Raw genomic sequence first — 18,954 nt, forward strand, 5'->3', positions numbered from 1 at the left:
GACGCCCAACATGGTTGGGCGAACGGCCAACATGGTTGGGCGAACGCCCAACTATCATTGGGCGTACGCCCAACCTCAGTTGGGCGCGCGCCCAACTGATGTTGGGCGTCCGCCCAACGTCGCTGGGCGCTCGCCCAGCGGCTGCCGGACGCGCTCGCCCAGCGGCCGTCGGGCGTGAGCCCCGCGCTGTCAGGCGCGCGCGCCCAACGGTCGTCGAGCGCATGTCACGGGCGGAGATTTGGCCGTAGGCAAATCTCAGCCCGTGGCTTGCACCAAGGTGTTAATATGGGCACAACAAAGGCATCGCAGAAGGTTTGCGGCAGAATTGTGGAAAATCTGGCCATCGGTAGGGAATTGCGGCAGCGGCAGGAAGATCGGACCCGTGGAGTATGTCCACGCCAATTCTCCCAAATGGGGCAACTTTCCCCGCATGATCCAAAGGCTATAGGCTTATATCCTATAAGGAATCTCCCTAAAAGATTAGAACAAACGGGAACCTCTAGACGTACCTTTGGAATATTTGTGGTGTATGGGGCTTATGTATGTCCTGCGACAGTATGACCCGAGTTGGTATAAGGCACACTATAGGGGGGATAGGGTCTCAGGCGTCGGATCTCCGCCAACCCCTGGGCTAGTTGTCGGGACTGGTTTAAGTGATCCACCCTAGTCCACTAGGGACTAGGAGAGTCGGGCATCCGGCCTTCGGGAAGGGAGGCGGATGTCTCCGTTCGGGTGGAATCCCGGCGGACACTTTGGGTGGGCCCATAGTGCGAGTTCTTTATACATAGAGGCTTACCCACGATAAACCCCCTGGGACGGATTACGGATATATGAATTGACGGGATGCCTTCGGTTAAAAGGGGATAGACCTATTCGGATGGTGTTGGCTGGCCGAGTGTCGGGGAAACCTCGGCGCCACACGGGACATTGGCTAGGCCTTCGGACGGGCCCCGTGACAAGTGGTATTAGAGCCTAAACCTAGCAAAGGCTTTACAAAGTGGGCAATAAGGCCTTAACTAAGGAAGCCCTTTGTCGGATAGGCGATCGAACTAACTAAGCGATTTATTTGCGAAGTAGTCGAGCGATATTGAACTTCCCCAATGAGTTGACGGACAATATTTTTACGATGCTTTTAAACGAAATTATTTTGAGATGCTTTTCGGATTAATGTAAAGCCCGTGGATTGACAGGGCTATCTTGTGAAACTTTTACCCAATTTGTCGGAATGCGGAAATGACCAACGGGAATTGGAAAATGATACGAGATACCACCCCTTTAAGTGGGGGAGAGTCCGTAAGCGGATTGTCGGAATGTGAAATTTTGGAAATCGGGTTGAGACGAAGTGTCGCAAGAATGGACTGTTGGGTCCTGGTTTGACGAAGTAGGATGTTGGATAGTCCGAATTCCGGCCTACCAGGATTCAATGGAAAATTGCTTGTGCCTTCTCGGGTAATCGGAAAAACTCGTTAATGAGTTACGGATAAATCGGAAACTATCCATACGGTGAAAATTGACGCTAATACGGAATATATGTATGTCAAATGGGCATTATTGCCTCGTCTATCATTACGAAAGATAGACTTCGAAAGTGACCGTGGGAATCGGGTAGAATATTCGAGTGGGATATTCAGTGGCCTCGTAGGGCCTTATTTGACCTAAGAAGGTCGTGAAATCATGTTGCGTAAACTCGGTTGACCCAAGGTGGTCCTATAAAGGAATATGTGGATTTCTATGCATCGGGGCCCAGTTGGAAATGTGGAAATATTATGAAATTGGCCGTGATCACTCGAGTAAATTGTTGGCGGGGGCCAACTGGTGAATATATATAGGCAGAGGCCTTTTTGGAATCAGGGTCGGGGGTACCCTTGTTGTGCGACTATGAATGTATCGAGGGGACGCCCGAGATAATTCGTAGATCTTGTCCGAGTTTGTAGTGAGCTCTGTGGAGGGGACGCCCAAAACATCTCATGTACGAACCGGACGTGTGTTTTGGTGCAAGTATTAAAGTAATGATTTGAGCTTTGAGGAAACCACAAGAGGAAGCCTTTTGGTGGGCGGAGCCAAAGCAAAGTCTAACCCAGGATCGTGCGTTCATTCAGACTCAACAAATGGAAGGAAGCGGAATGGGGTGACGAATCATCGCGTCGGATAGAAATGGTGGAGCCTCAACAACAAAATGAACGTGGTTTTGTGTATTGGAAGCCCCAACGAGCTTGACAAATGCGAGGAGTCTCAACAATAATCAAGATATGCTGACGGAATGTGTTTCGTGTAGGACGTAGTTCCGTGCAGAAAATGGTTTTAGTGTAAGAATATATTGAATGCAAGACATATTGTTGTACCAAAACGTGTTTTATGCAGGTACTTTGAACTCTATGAAGCTTGAGACGGGCGAGCACATTGAGCCAATGAGTCCGATTATTAAGAAGTTAACAAGCAAAAGTTTTAGCAAACTGGGAACATCCCCAACCAGATAAGAGGCAGTCTACTAATGAGCGGAAACGTGAGACGACCAGGCAATCCTATCAGATCCTATGAAGGCAATGATCGTGAGAACGAGCTTAATCAAAGATTTGACGGAGGCAGAGTGTAAGACCATCGATGGAAAAACCCCAGGGTTTTTAATGCAGGGTTTTAATTTTGGCTATCAATGCTGGGGGATTTAATGTTGGGTTTCAAGTTCGACCTCGAATCGGTAGCCCAAAATGATGACAATTGGAGGCAGAACCAAGGGTGGTAATTTTGATATTAATTTGATATTAATTATTTCCTTAATTATGGAAGTTTTGTGGATGTTGGTGATCATACTTTCATTCGGGTAGTTCCCACGTTAATCGTGTATGGAAATACCAACATTCACAAAACTTTTTCAAAATAATATGGCGCGCTAGTGTTTGTTTTGCAAGATGCTGTTAGCAAAGCGATCGTGAAGCTGTATTCGTCGACAATCATCGAGAATGCGATAAAGTAACAATCAGGAGCATGTCTTAAGTCTGATGGCTATGGAGAAGTGGATCGGCAGTTGGGAATTGTGATGTCAGTTGGAAATTGATTCAATGGTTGGGCATTCAGTTCAATCGTGGCTAATTGATATTCGCATGAGAATTTGTTGTTGGACCAAGTTGGTATTCAGGTTTGTCATCGGTGTTCCAAACCCTTTTCTCCCCTATTGCTGAGGGCAGCGATACCTCAAGTGGGGGAGGGGGAATGGACTCGTAAGGGCCATGGATATAAGTATAATATAAGCATAATCCCTATATGGACCGTGAATATAAATATATAATCGTATAAGATATGGAATACTCGGATAAATGATATTAGAAACACTAGAAGAAATTTTTCACATTTTTCTTCTTTTTTGTTTCTGTTATTGTGGAAGTGTAATCTTCCAAGTGCAGTGGCTAGAGTATTTCGTCAGTCGATGATTTGGCAAGTCGCGGAATGGTGGTTGGAATTGGGTCAAGTTTTCAAAAGGTGAAGGTCGGAGAACTCGAAGCAAGCAGAGTTTAATGTGGATAATGAAGCAGCGGTCGATTATTGCAGAAGCTTGGTTGTTGTTCTGGGCAAAGTGAAGTTTACCTTTCGAATCCATCAACGAGGTCGTTGATAATCCAAGTGGGGGAGAGTATCACGGGCGGAGATTTGGCCGTAGGCAAATCTCAGCCCGTGGCTTGGACCAAGGTGTTAATATGGGCACAACAAAGGCATCGCAGAAGGTTTGCGGCAGAATTGTGGAAAATCTGGCCATCGGCGGGGAATTGCGGCAGCGGCAGGAAGATCGGGCCCGTGGAGTATGTCCACGCCAATTCTCCCAAATGGGGCAACTTTCCCCGCATGATCCAAAGGCTATAGGCTTATTATATCCTATAAGGAATCTCCCTAAAAGATTAGAACAAACGGGAACCTCTAGACGTACCTTTGGAATATTTGTGGTGTATGGGGCTTATGTATGTCCTGCGACAGTATGACCCGAGTTGGTATAAGACACACTATAGGGGGGGACAGGGTATCAGGCGTCGGATCTCCACCAACCCCTGGGCCAGTTGTCGGGACTGGTTTAAGTGATCCACCCTAGTCCACTAGGGACTAGGAGAGTCGGGCATCCGGCCTTCGGGAAGGGAGGCGGATGTCTCCGTTCGGGTGGAATCCCGGCGGACACTTTGGGTGGGCCCATAGTACGAGTTCTTTATACGTGGAGGCTTACCCACGATAAACCCCCCCGGGACGGATTACGGATATATGAATTGACGGGATGCCTTCGGTTAAAAGGGGATAGACCCCTTCGGATGGTGTTGGCTGGCCGAGTGTCGGGGAAACCTCGGCGCCACACGGGGCATTGGCTAGGCCTTCGGACGGGCCCCGTGACAGCGTGCGCTCCATGCTGCTGGGCGTGCCCGCCCAGCGGACGTCGCGTGTGCGGTCCGCGCTGCCGAGCGTGCGCGCCCATCGGACGTCGAGCGTGCACCCCGCGCTGCCGGGCGTGCACGTCCAGCGGACGTCGAGCGTGCCCCACCTACGTTGAGCGTTTGCCCCACGTCGTTGGGCGCTCGCCCAACGGCCATCGGGCGCGTGCGCCCCGTGCTGCCGGGCACGCGTCCAACTGTCGTCGGACGCGCGTCGGCTGCCGCTAGGCGTTCACACCATGTCGCTGAGCACTCGCGAGCCGTCCACTCGACAATCGCGACTCCCACTAACTTCTTCCTTTTTTTATTATAAATTTTTGTTTTAAAACTTCCGGAATCAACCGCTTCGACCGTCTTGTTACAGGTTTTCGTCACAGGTCCTCCGACTCGGTGTCTACAGTTGCCCCTACTTTCCTATTTTGACAGTGATGTGTGTGTTTTGAAAACGTTTTTTGCTAACGCAACACATGCAATGTAAATATATTAAAGTAAAAGACACGTAAAGAGTAGGAGGAAGAATACCTGACCTCTACGCGGCGCGCTCCAGCATCGTCTTCGATCCTCTCCGTCATTGCCTTTGAATCGGCTGTTGGCGGATGTTCTTCTTAAGGACCCTAGCCTAAATTGACTGCGGGTAAAAATGGCTCAAAAGCAACCCTGGTCCACGACCGCGGGTAAAATGGCTCAAAAGCGACCCCGGTCTACGACCGCGGGTAAAATGACTCAAAAGCAACCCTGGTCCACGACCATGGGTAAAATGGCTCAAAAGCAACCCTGGTCCACGACCGTGGGTAAAATGGCTCAAAAGCAACCCTGGTCCACGACCACGGGTAAAATGGCTCAAAAGCAACCCTGGTCCACGACCGCAGGTAAAATGGCTCAAAAGCAACCCTGGTCCACGACCGCGGGTAAGATGGCTCAAAAAAACCCTGGTCCACGACCGCGGGTAAAATGGCTCAGAAGCAACCCTAGTCCACGACTGCGGGTAAAATGGCTCAAAAGCAACCCTGGTCCACGACCGCGGGTAAAATGGCTCAATAGCAAAAGGTTCTCTGTAACAATTCTGAATTCTAAAGCGCTGTCGTTCGTATTTTTACTGGAGCTATCATCTCGGGTATTTGAGTTATTTGATAGGAGCGTCCTTATCTTTTTGTCTGGAATGCTTTAGACTAACAATTGTTTTTCTGTTGACTGTTGTCTGTATTTTTGACTGGCGCCACTATTCTGTAAAATTTGGCTGTCGTCTGGAGTCATATCTTGATGTTATCGGTCACCGCCTGGCAGAAATGCAGGCTGAAACGGACTGCAAATCGGAGGTTTGTGCACCTGGTAATTAATTATTTATTTTTTACCTTTATGTCACATCGTACCTTTTTCACTATTTACGGGAATGTCATTCCCTTTTCTTATATAAGGTGGTGGGGTTTCATTTCAACCCCACACCTTCTCTCTCTTCTCTCTCTCTCTCTAACTTCTGATTTGGATTATTCTCGTGATGGATTTGGATAAATACGACGGCACGAAGGGCATGGATGCGGGTTTTGAGAACCTGACTACAGTGGCCCCTTTCCAGGATCATGCTTCACATCTGAGTCGGACTCACTCTAACAAGGTAAGTACTCTCCTACCCTTTCGTCTTTTGACTAGACTCCTAGGCTTTAGTAACCCTACGTTGAACATGATTTGCATGCTAACCTCTAAGTTGCTTTAGAAGACTTTAGCTAGACAACACGAATTTCTTCGCCCGCAAGCAACACTTTATTTATCTTTTGAAAGAATGTGAATTATATGCATGTGAATAGTAAAAATACGAACAATGCATGCCAACAGTAAAAACGTGAATAGCACACGTGAATAGTAAAAAACGTGAATAGTAAAAACGTGAATAGTAAAAAACGCAAAATATGCACGTGAATAGTAAAAAACGCAAAATATGCACGTGAATAGTAAAAACATGAATCATGCAAAAATGACTAAGTTAAACACTCTTAACCTAAGTTAGAATTAGATTATGCTCCTTCCGAACACGCGGGAGAGTGGAACACCAAAGAATAACGAATTAATTAAATTCTATACAAATGATCCTATGAATGACACCTCACGGGGTAACGACCCTAACAGACTGGTAGTTCTAAGTTAGACCTAAGCATGACCGAAAGAACAACTAGGTTAACAAACTTTTATGTGTCGAAGCGAGGTTCTCGAGGAGTAATGATTTTAGCTAGGCCCCTTTCCTTACCCGTCTTGTTTCTTCCAGGTCCTTGAGATTTCTGGGACCACCGAGGGTGTCCACCTCTGGCATGCCATGCTTAGCCCGACGGCCAAAGCCCGGGTCTGAGAGTTGGGCTTCGAGCCCTTTATCCTGGCGCTACCACGCGTCAACGGAGTATGTGATCGTTTCGGCCTGCGCGCCTTGTGTGAGAGATGGGTAGACTCGACCCACACCTTCCACTTTTCGTTTGGGGAGATGACGATCTCGCCTCGTGACTTCTCCCTGTTGATCGGGTTGCGGGGGAGTGGTACCTCGGTTCCCCTCTTCTTTGATATGGTGCGTCCCCGGGTCGACCGCGATGAGCTAGCTGCTTTGATCGGACCAAGAGTCTATACAGGGGTCGGGTCCACCCCGGTGAAGTTTATCACCACATCAGGACTATTGAGTCGCAGGGACTCCTGCGGGCTGGACGACACCGATCAGGCTGTTCGCAACTTTCTTCTGTATGCTTTGGGCGAGACGGTCTTCCGCACCAAGAGAGGGACGATACACGCGGGTCTCATCCAGGCCTTTCGTGATTTGGATGCAGTGTCATCTTATGATTGGGCAGGAGCCAGCTTGGCTTTTCTGTACAAGTTCTTGGACCTGACTTGCCGGAAGTGCAAGGACTTCGGTGGCTATACCTTAGCTCTCATGGTACGTCGTTCATCCTCAACTTGTTTCCTCACTCTTTTCGCGATTTCTGTTAGTAACCTTTGTTTCTGCGAGCAGGTTTGGGCCTATGAGAGGTAGATTCTCCCATGCGAGCGTCGGCGTAGACCGCGGGTGGTTAGGCCTCCACTTATGGCTCGGTGGAGTGATTTCAGTCTAGGCACCGAGAAGAGGCGGACGGTGACGCGATTCTTAGCGTGGATCGACTCACGGACTTTGGGGGAGGTGAACATCTAACTATGCTAGATTTTCGTTTGATCAGACCTGACTTTTCTCTTTTGTTTTCAGATTCGGTTTAGGTGGGATGACCTCGACTTCGGTCCCGATTACGCATACGTCACCCGCATCCAGGGGCAGCAGTGCGTACTTACCGGCCCCTGCGTGCGGGCATGGTACTTGGGTGACCGGGGCATCACCGGGGTTAGTGCCTCACATTGGACACCGGGCGAGATCCCCGCCTCCATGTTTGCGGTGCGGACCATGCCCTTATCAGACATTTGCCGTGATTTGACCCGCTGCTTTGCCCCTAGAGATGTATGGGACCATGCAGGGAGCCGCACTCTCTATTTATCGACACTATTGACCCCGATAGATGCCCCTGAGGTTGCGATGGAGGTGGACCCCGTGGCAGACGTGTTTTCAGCAGAGGCTGTCGCTGCAGTCTTTGGTCGAAAGGAGGTTCCGGTGAGTGGTTTGACCTATTTATTTTTATTTACGAGATAGTTAGTGGTATTTATTGTGCCTTTGCTTGCAGGAGGGTTCTTAGAGGATTGCCCACACGTCAGATTTTTTTGATGGGGCCCGGGCTCAGACGTCTGCGAGCGAGCCATCACATTGTGCCGGCGAGTCCTCTAGCGCTGCTCGACCGGAGTGGCCCCCTTTAGGCATACCTATCCCCGACTTCGGGAGGGACTTCTTGACAGTTTGCTATGACGAGTCTGGAGTGGCCTATGCCGGTGTTGAGATGGCTCCTCCTGCTTTCACATCGAGGATACCGTTTGATCCCTCAGACACCCTCCAGACTTCGAGGGATACGTGCACCGACTATGTGGGGCTATCTGGTTACCTCAGAGATCGACTCAGCTTGCGTTGCGCCAGCCATCTGGTAAGTATCCTTATTTTATTTTAGTGTAGTGGAATGTATGCACATATGTATGTATGACTTCTATTTTTGTCTGTATTTCTTCTTTTTTTTATATCTGTTTTTTTTTTCTTTTTACAGAGCGATCTCCATGCACACGAGCTGAGACGGAGCGAGTCGCTGTGGGAGGCCGATGCCAGGGTCGGCCAGGTCTATCGGGAGAGGAATGATCATTGGTCTGGGGTGATACGAGCGGAGACTGAGGGGCGTCTTGCTGCAGAGGAGAGGGTGCGAGTGGAGACTGCGGGGCGTCTTGCCGCCGAGGAGAGACTTCGAGTTGCCGATGAGACCTTATCTGCGGAGCGGGCTTCTCGTCTGAGGGACTTTGAGGATTACTGGGATCTTCCTCCTTATTAGGCTCATTATTTGTAGGTTTTTTCTTAGTATTACCCTGATAACATTGAGATATTATCCCAAGGACCGAAAGGGATATTCACCTGGAGAAACGCCGTGTACAGATCCCCAAAGAAGATCCGGCGGGCGGATCTCCTTGATCCAGCTTGAAGGGATCCGCTGGAGAACCTATGAGGCGAATCTCCTCCTTCACCTGATTCACCACAGTAACGGCTAACCGCCGACTCGGCCATAAAGACCATTAATGAGCTATCAATTAGCTAACCGCCAGGTTAAAGATAACCTGTAACCGCCATTTATGGAGCATTAATGGAGACTTTCTAGTTGCTGAAGGTTACGACTTCCTAGCTATATATAGCCTACATCCCTAGGCTATCAAGGTACACATTCTCACATCCTTTGTCAATTCAGTTTGTTCCCTTGATTCACCTTATTGACTTTGGCATCGGAGCTTCCCCCTGTCGAACCCAACGACGCCCCCACAGGGACGGAAGTTGATCAGAATTTCTCTGCTTGTTATCAATTGGTGCGGTGAAGGTGGAATCCTTAATCGAACAAAGGGTTTTTCGTTCACATTAAAAAACTATGACAACTGGAGATCAGAATCCCTCTTCAGGGATTGAAACACCATTAGTTACACCATCTAGTGCTGGCCGCACAGATTCAACTACTCCTGCAACGCACGTCGAAAGTAGTATGAACCCAGATGCTTTCATCAACATGTGTGCACAAGCAATCGGAGAACGGTTTGGGCCCGAGACGGGGAATCGCCTGCGGTCATTTATGACCCTTCCTCTGTATTGGAGCATGGCGTCCACATCGGCTGTATCATCTTGGCCCTTATTAAACTTTGGGCCGGGCGCCCAAAGTTCTTCATTTCTCCAAGCTCACAACACGGATTCTATGGTAACTACCACGGCAGCAGGTGGAGAACGTCAAATCAATCAGGAGTTATTCCCTAATGGCGCAGAAGGAAGTCAAAGAAACGATTCAACCCTTCTGGGCGGATCTACGGATCCTGGGTTAAATCTGGGTGGGTCCAAAATCCCGAGGCGCCCACGGACAAATCTCTCCCTTGGCGGATCCGAAGGGCGAACACATAAAAAACATAGAAAGGAGAAAGGTAGGCGATCTAAATCACCTTCGCCTCGACGACCGAAATCCTCCCGTCGTGGCCGATCGCCCCCATCTACTGGTCGTAGACGGAGTAAAAGGCCAAGGGAGACACCCCATTTGAGTGGACCACCACCGCCGCCACCCTCAGGAACTGTTGGTCACATCCCGTCGGGAAGCCATGGAGGGGGTAGTGGGCAAGCTCCCCTAGGTGGTGGGGGGGGGGGGGGCGGAGGAGGTAGTAGCGGAGGAGGAGGCGGACGCGGAAGCGGAGGAGGGCGTTCGCCATCAGATCCATCATCTGGGTCAAGCTCTTCTTCCTCTCCAAGCAGATCTCCACGAAGGGGTCGCCCAATGGCGGATCCGGAGAATTTTGATGATAGAGTTAGAGCTCTGGTACTCCGTATGAATGAGGAAAATGCCAGGCATAATCCGTTCGCCAATAGAGATTCGCCTTTCGCAGCTTGGATTGAGGCGGAGGAAACAGATAGAGCTTTTAAAATACCTAATCTCGCTATATACACAGGTGTTGACAATCCGGAAGCTTACGTCAGAAAATACCGAATACTGCTTAAACTCAATCGTGCCACCAAGCCGGTGCTCTACAAAATGTTTGTCACCACGCTAGGGGGTCCAGCCTATGGGTGTTTTTAGTCTCTACCTACGGGCTCGATAAACAGTTTTGATCAATTGAGCAGGGAATTTTACGCTAAATTCGTCGACTGTATTCCTCCAGTGGTTAAATCAGGGAAGCTTTTTGAGTTAAAGCAGAAGGCGAACGAATCCCTTCGGGAGTACGTGGACACTTTTAACCAATTGTGCATACAAATTGTTGATGTGGATATCTTCGTAGCAGTGGAATGTTTTGTGAGAAACACCACTTGTAAGAGCTTGCAAGAAGATCTAATTCGAAAGAAACCCACCAGCATGGCAGAATTGATGGAGCGTTGTAAAGACTTTATCGAGGTGGATGACATTCGCCGAGGATCACTGTCATCGCCTAAAAGGGACAAGGGCGAATCTCGCCATCGAGATAGAGACAAAGACAAGCATCAGGATTCTTCCTCTAGAAGCAGGCAAAGAGGTTCTAAGAACAAATCAACATTTGTCACCTCTTTCACACCTCTCAACGCTTCTAAAAGTGAAGTCCTTATGTGGATCGAGAACAGTCAACACAAACGGAGCATTTCATACCCCGAACCAAAAGGGGGGGAGTACACCAATACTGGTAAAAATCCTAAAAATTATTGTAAATATCATAGGAAAAATGGCCATGACACCGATGCATGTTGGGAGTTAGCTCGGGAAATCGAGCGTCTCATTGAGAGAGGCAAATTGGATCGGTTCATCCAAAGTGATGGCAAGAAAGGAGATGGTGATAGATCCAAAGAGGACCCAAAGAAGAAAGGAAAGGGTACCATTAATGTCATAGCAGGCGGACCTGGATACCAACCAATGCTGAAAAAGGCAAAGACCACCGCTCTTGACAGAACATCGTTAAATCACCCCTTTGCCGATGTAGGTCCTGAAATCTCTCCCCATGCGGATGCATTGGTCGTCACTATGATGGTGGAAGGCTGGGAGATAAAAAGAGTGATGATTGATACTGGGAGTTCGTGCAATGTCATCACCAGAGGAGCTTTCGCCAAACTCATGATTGATCCAGTCCAAGTAGAGCCAACTGTGGTTGATATCCTAGGAGTGACGGGACACACTATCCAAACAAAAGGCCAAGTCACTTTGGATTGCGAGCTTACAGACGATGATCAGGTCTGGAAAGGTGATTTGGAATTTTCTATCTTGGATGGTCAGTTAGCTTACAATATCATCCTCGAACGGCCCTTTATCTCCGAAGTAGCAGCCCTTATCTCCATACGCTACTTAACGCTTTACATCCCCACGGCCAAGGGAGGTGTAATGGTCAGAGGTAGCCAAAAGGTGGCCCAAGAGACATATTCGGCATCACTAATGATTCGCCCCCAATCTAAAGAAGAGGAGGAGGAGGAGCTCGTCACAATGGCCTTGGGCGGGACAGAAATGTACCTTATGGCGGATGAAAAGCAGGTGCGAATGGCTAAAGGGCTCAAAGGCGAAATTAAAGACGCAATCACCAAGGTACTCCGTGAAGCGGAGGATGTCTTCGCATGGAAGGATGAGATTCTCCCCGGGATCAGTCCAGACGTGATCACTCACAAGCTCAACATTGACAAAGATGCAATTCCCGTAGCTCAGAAGCGAAGGAACCATGGGCTTGAAAGACAAAAGGTGATAGAGGAGGAGATCACCAAGCTTCAACGGGCGGACGCCATTGATGAAGGAAATTAGGGCTAAGGTATAGCAGCGGAAATATAAAAATTTTAGCCTATTTCCTTTTAACCATAGGATCCGTTAATCGTTATTTCATATAAAGAGGGATAAGAAGGAATACCTTTCGATGAACAATCTACCGTTGTTAAAGAAGCGCCCACAATTCTTCTCCGAGATTCCAACCACAAAGTTTAACACGGAGAGGTTAAGATGAAATCAACCCTTATGAGATGCAACCAAAATAGATTGCCTCTAATTAACCAACACAAGATCAAAGAGAAAGAGGGATGAATAAGATTAATCAATCGATGGAATGCCGTATGAATTCTTATCCACGAACTAGGGGATGGGAATTCTTTTTCTCTCACTGAATAGCAATTTCGAAAATCACTAAAGGGGGAGGGATTAGGCTTAGTCGAAATTCACATGGGAGGGGGTATATATAGTTGCTTGAATCTAAACCCTAGTTAGATAGGAATAGGTTACTTAATAGGAATCCAATTCGGAAAAGGATTCCTAATTATTATCTCACTATATATCTAATATATTTAGGATAATAATAAATAACCTAATTGGATAATAATAGGAGTATATTAATCCAATTAAAACTCCTAATTTAATTATCTCTTAATTAATTTAATTCATAATCCTAATCAAATTAGGATTAATGGAATAAAATCAATTCCTTATCTCTATATACAAATTTCGCCCCCCTCCATATATTTGGGCCTCACTGGGCTCAATTGGGCTTCCATCTATTAATCATATCCATCTCTCTTTTGGTTCCAAGTCTTATGTGTGATCCATTAGGTTCTTACTACTTCTGGCCGTATGCAACTATTAAATCAATTTCTTCAAGAATTATATTTAATCCTTGCATAACGGAATGATGTACTGAGTATGTTATTGGCAAGTCTGTAATCATTCCCCTAGAGTCCGTTAAGAAGACAGGTTGATTCTGTCGTTAACCCTTCCGTATTAGTTACGGTATAATACGATCCTTTATCAACTACATCCTTGAACTGAATCTTATGACTATGGGTAATGTCAAGTCACATATAGTGAGACGTTCGTTTTACTTGTTCTTGGCCGAGTCAACTCAAAAAGATAGGTTAAGTGAAATCTGTATTTCTACTCTTAAGCTATCACCTTGCAAGGGTTTAGAGTCGAGTCTTCCACAAGCGATCCTTGGATGTATCTCCCATTAATCGGGAGTGATAAATGCTCAACCCAATGTATAACTACCCTGACATTACTTCCTGTGACACCCAACCTTTGCAGTTCACACCCCAGAGTCATCTCTGTTAAGGATCGTGGGGCCGCAGGATCAAAGTCTCACATTCAGTAATTCAGGATGACCAATTAACATTCTTTTGAGTCTGAGGATTAGTTATACCTAGTAATACCAATGAGATGAACAGTTGACAAGGATGAATCTACCCATCCTGTTATCTCAAATCGGATCCCCAATCCTAATGAACAACGTTTCACCGGATCTATGTAACTGTCCAGATATCTATATATATGAAGCTTGTGAGATCAGCTTTCTGTCGGACAGAAGACATTGTTACATACAAGTCTCAACCGTGATATATCAATCCTAAACATATCACTTGACTTGGGGTGGTTTTAAGTTTATTAGTTTATTATAAAGTTTTGTCTCACTTCATGCTTGTATGAACACTTTATAATCACTTTAAACAAACTTACGGATTTCCTTTTATTAGACTTTATTCAGTGCTAAAAAGGGATTTCCTTTATATAGTTGTAAAACATATATCTCATTAAAACAAATGATATAAAGAACAATTCATTTACAATAAGTTTGTATCCCGCAACAATTGACTATAGGACACTAAACCCCAACATACTCCCACTTGGACTAAAGCCAATTGTTTCTAAAACTTATCCCAGTAGAAGTTAAATGACGATCATGTACTTTCTGGGTTAAAGGCTTTGTCAACGGATCTGCAACGTTGTCCTCTATAGGTACTCTTTCTATTCTCACATCTCCTCTAGCCACAATCTCTCTTATGATGTGGTATCGCTTTAGGTAGTGCTTGGATGCATTATGAGACCGTGGTTCCTTTGCTTGCGCAATGGCTCCATTGTTATCACAGTACAGAGTAATGGGATTGACAATGTCAGGCACCACACCTAGTTCTGTAATGAACTTTCTAATCCAAACTGCTTCCTTTGCCGCTTCCGCAGCAGTGATGTACTCTGACTCGGTCGTAGAGAAAGCTACGCTTCCCTGCTTGGAACTTTTCCAACTGACCGCGCCCCTATTTAGGATAAACAGCTATCCTGATTAGGATTTAAAATCATTCTCATCTGTGAGATGACTAGCGTCTGAAAATCCTTGTATTTTCAGATCTCCTTCTCCGTACACTAGGAACATATCTTTAGTCCTTCTCAAGTACTTAAGAATGTTCTTGACGGCAATCCAATGCTCGTCTCCCGGATTCCCTTGGTAACGACTCGTTACAGATTACGCGAACGCTACGTCAGGTCTAGTGCATAGCATAGCATACATAATCGAACCGATCGCGCTGGCATACGGGACTACAGCCATGCGTCGTTTGTCATCATCAGTTTTAGGACATTGATGATTGTTTAACTTTACTCCATGTACCATGGGTAAGTTACCTCGTTTCGATTCAAGCATGCTAAACCGATTTAGCACCTTTTCAATGTATGTAGCTTGTGAAAGACCAAGCAGTCTACACGATCTATCTTTGTAGATCTTTATACCAAGTATATAGGCTGCTTCACCAAGGTCTTTCATTGAGAAGTTACCAGATAACCAAACTTTCACCGATTGTAATAGAGCAATGTCATTTCCCATTAACAGTATATCATCCACATATAGTATGAGAAATGCTATAGAGCTCCCACTTGCTTTCTTGTAAATGCAAGCTTCTTCGCAATTTTGTTCGAAACCAAATTGTTTTATGGTTTCGTCAAAATGCTTGTTCCAGCTTCTAGATGCTTGCTTGAGTCCATAAATGGATCTCTGAAGTTTGCAAACTTTATTTGCATCCTTTGATATGAAACCTTCAGGCTGCATCATGTATACATCCTCAAGCAGATTTCCATTTAGGAAAGCTGTTTTCACATCCATTTGCCAAATCTCATAATCAAAATGAGCGGCAATTGCAAGCATGATTCTGATTGATTTGGACATAGCAACAGGAGAGAAGGTTTCGTCATAATCAACACCTTGTTTCTGACGATATCCCTTCGCTACCAACCTAGCCTTGTAGGTGCTAACCTTTCCATCCATGTAGTCTTCTTTTTGAAGATCCACCTGCACCCAATGGGTTTTATCCCTTCGGGTGGATCAACCAAAGTCCAAACTTGGTTAGTATACATGGAATCCATTTCAGAATCCATGGCCTCAAGCCATGCTTTAGAATCTGGACTAGTAAGAGCCTCTTCGTAGTTTTTGGGTTCGTCGTCTAACACGGGAACCTCGTCATCATCTCCCACTAGAAACCCATATCTAACTGGGAGTTCACGAACTCTTCGTGATCTACGAATAGGTGCCACTGGAGTCTCATCTAATGGGACTTCTTCAGGTACCTCAACCGCTTCTGTTGTTTCAGTCGTTGTTTCTTCCTCTTGAACTTCGTCGAGTTCAATCACGCTTCCCTTTTGTGTTTCTTCGAGAAACTCTTTCTCTAAGAAGGTTGCGTGTTTGGATACTATTACTTTCTGATCATCTGGATGATAGAAGTAATACCCTATGGTTTCCCTGGGATATCCAATGAAGAAACATTTATCAGATTTAGAATCTAATTTGTCGGACGCAACGCGTTTGACATATGTTGAACAACCCCATACTCTCATGAACGAGAACACGAGTTTCTTACCAACGAACAATTCATATGGTGTGGAAACAGCGGATTTAGTTGGTACTCGGTTCAGGGTGAAGAGGGCAGTTTCTAAGGCATAGCCCCAGAACGTCTTTAGAAGTAAGGCCATGCTCATCATAGATCGTACCATATCTAATAGGGTACGGTTTCTCCTCTCGGATACACCATTGTGTTGTGGCGTATAGGGAGGTGTCCATTGTGAGCATATCCCACATTCAGTTAGATAATTCAGAAAATCATCAGAAAGATATTCGCCACCTCGATCAGATCGAAGTGTTTTTATTTTCTTTCCTAATTGATTTTCCACTTCATTCTTGAAGCATTTGAACTTGTCAAAGGCTTCTGATTTGTGTCTCATCAAGTAGATATAACCATAGCGAGTATGATCATCTATGAAGCTAATGAAGTATCTGAATCCTCCTCTTGCTTGGACTGACATAGGACCACATACATCTGAATGAATGAGTCCTAGAGTGTCTGATACACGCTCACCTTTATTGCTAAAGGGTGTCTTTGTCATTTTACCTTTTAAACATGATTCGCATGTTTCCAATGATTCAGAATCGATTGGATCTATAAGCCCATCTGAATGTAGCTTTAGCATGCGTCTCTTGTTTATATGGCCTAAACGACAATGCCACAAGTAAGTTGAATTATCTATCTTATGTCTTTTGGTATCAATTGCAAAAACAGGAGTTTTATCATCTAACACATAAATCCCATTTTGTGATATTCCTGAAAAATAAAAGATCGAATCTTTATAAAAATTGCAACTATTGTTCTTTATTGAAATATGAAAACTGTCGTCAACGAGACGGCTAATAGAAATAATGTTACGAGACATCTCAGGAACATATAAACAATTCCTTAATTCTATTACAAGCCCAGAGGGCAAAAGTAAAACATAATCTCCAATTGCGAGGGCGGCAACTCATGCTCCATTTCCCACTCGCAAGTTTATGCTTCCTTTCTTTAGTTCCTTAGTCTGTTTTAGCTCCTGCATATTTGTACAAATATGAGATCCACATCCGGTATCAAGTACCCAAGATTCAGACAATGAAACCGTATTTATTTCAATATAGAACATACCAGACGATGAAGCACCATTATTTGCCTTCTTGTGGAAGGTTAGGTACTCCAGACAGTTCCTCCTCCAATGCACGAAATCACCACAATAGTGACACTTTCCTTTGGGCTTCTTTGGTTCCTTTCCCTTTGTTTCGGTGAGCACAGCCCCCATGCATTTATCAAGTTGGTTTGGATCGGGAGCGACCCCTTTCCTTTTTCTCGATCCTTCAATAGCAAGGGCCAACATTTCCTCGTTTTCTTTTATAATGGGCTCGACTGACTCGAGCATATATGCAAGCTCTACAAGAGTGGTTTGCAAGCCACTCATCTGATAGTTCATGAGGAACTGTGAGTAGCTCTCAGGGAGGGACTGTAGAAGTAAGTTTTCACTTAGTTCATAGTCCATCACATCTCCAATACTAGAAAACTTGGTTATGAGGCTGATCATCTTGGCACAATGTACCATCACAGATGTGCCCTCCTGCATCTTGCTTTTAGATAACTCTTTGGTTATTTCGAAGCGCTCGCACCGAGTTTGTAACCCCCTCATTTGGATCACATGATATCTCACACAATATCAGTCATAGACATGTTTTCAATTCTCAATCATATAAACTTCAATCTCATATAAATTTTACATATTATACATAAGAGAAAGCATTTATAATTTACAATACACGTTTAAGTCATTATCCTACACAGAGGATTTACAAAACAAAAGTACATTCACAAGACTCCAAAATGCCTAGATGAGAATGGACTGACACTGCTGGTGCGACCTTAAGCAAGAAGAACTCCACCTAACCTGTAAAATCTGTTGGCTAGGGGTGAGCTGCCTACTCAATAAACATATTACACATATATGTATATACAAGTAATGTAAAGAGCACAAACCAAAATAGGTCATCAGTACCAAGTTAGAATTTATTCATTTAGAATAGTAATACTGATTTTAGAAAGGCCTTGCTATACTTAGACAATATATATAAAATGGTCCTTGGGCCCAATCTGTATTCCGGCTCACTAAATTCGGAATACAATCATCTGTGCTACGGAGGAGTTACACTCAACTCACGTACTCATATATCTCAACACATGTGCTTCCGGCTCACAATATTCGGATAGCACTCTCAACTTGGACCATTTCACATATCCATCTAAGCAAGCTCATATTCATTTATAATCCAACCATTATCCAGTTCCAGTATGTGCACAAGGCTCAACATGCCGTATTTACTCATAACACTGCAACATACTCAATCATATCACTTTCTTATCAATCATAGCGTATCACAAACACTCAAACATGATTCACATCATTCACATAAGATTCAACCACATCTCACACTCAACAAGTCACAAGGCACAATGCATTCATACACATATATAAGCAATATGCTTACCGTCGCACTTGGTTCGATCTATTCAACACGATCGGGTGTGCGTTCAATTGCACATTGCCCTCCTAATGTCACATAACATTGATACAATTAGACTTAACATAAACGTAATGAAAATAGAAACTAAGGAATGCTATATGATTTACAAGACACTAATGCCACAAAGTTCATGCAATCTAATCCTTTTGTCTTAGATCATCACATGACCTACTTGCACACATTCTGTCATAACTTTCTCTATATGAATCAAAATGCCCTGATTCTTGAACCTACTAAAACTAGACATATATGGGTAGAACATATCCAAAATTCACTTTAATATCACTTCTACACAATATATGGCATGCAAAATGATTCGGTCCTGTTT

Source organism: Euphorbia lathyris, chromosome 10 (assembly GCF_963576675.1).
Source record: "Euphorbia lathyris chromosome 10, ddEupLath1.1, whole genome shotgun sequence".
In the NCBI taxonomy this organism is placed as follows: domain Eukaryota; kingdom Viridiplantae; phylum Streptophyta; class Magnoliopsida; order Malpighiales; family Euphorbiaceae; genus Euphorbia; species Euphorbia lathyris.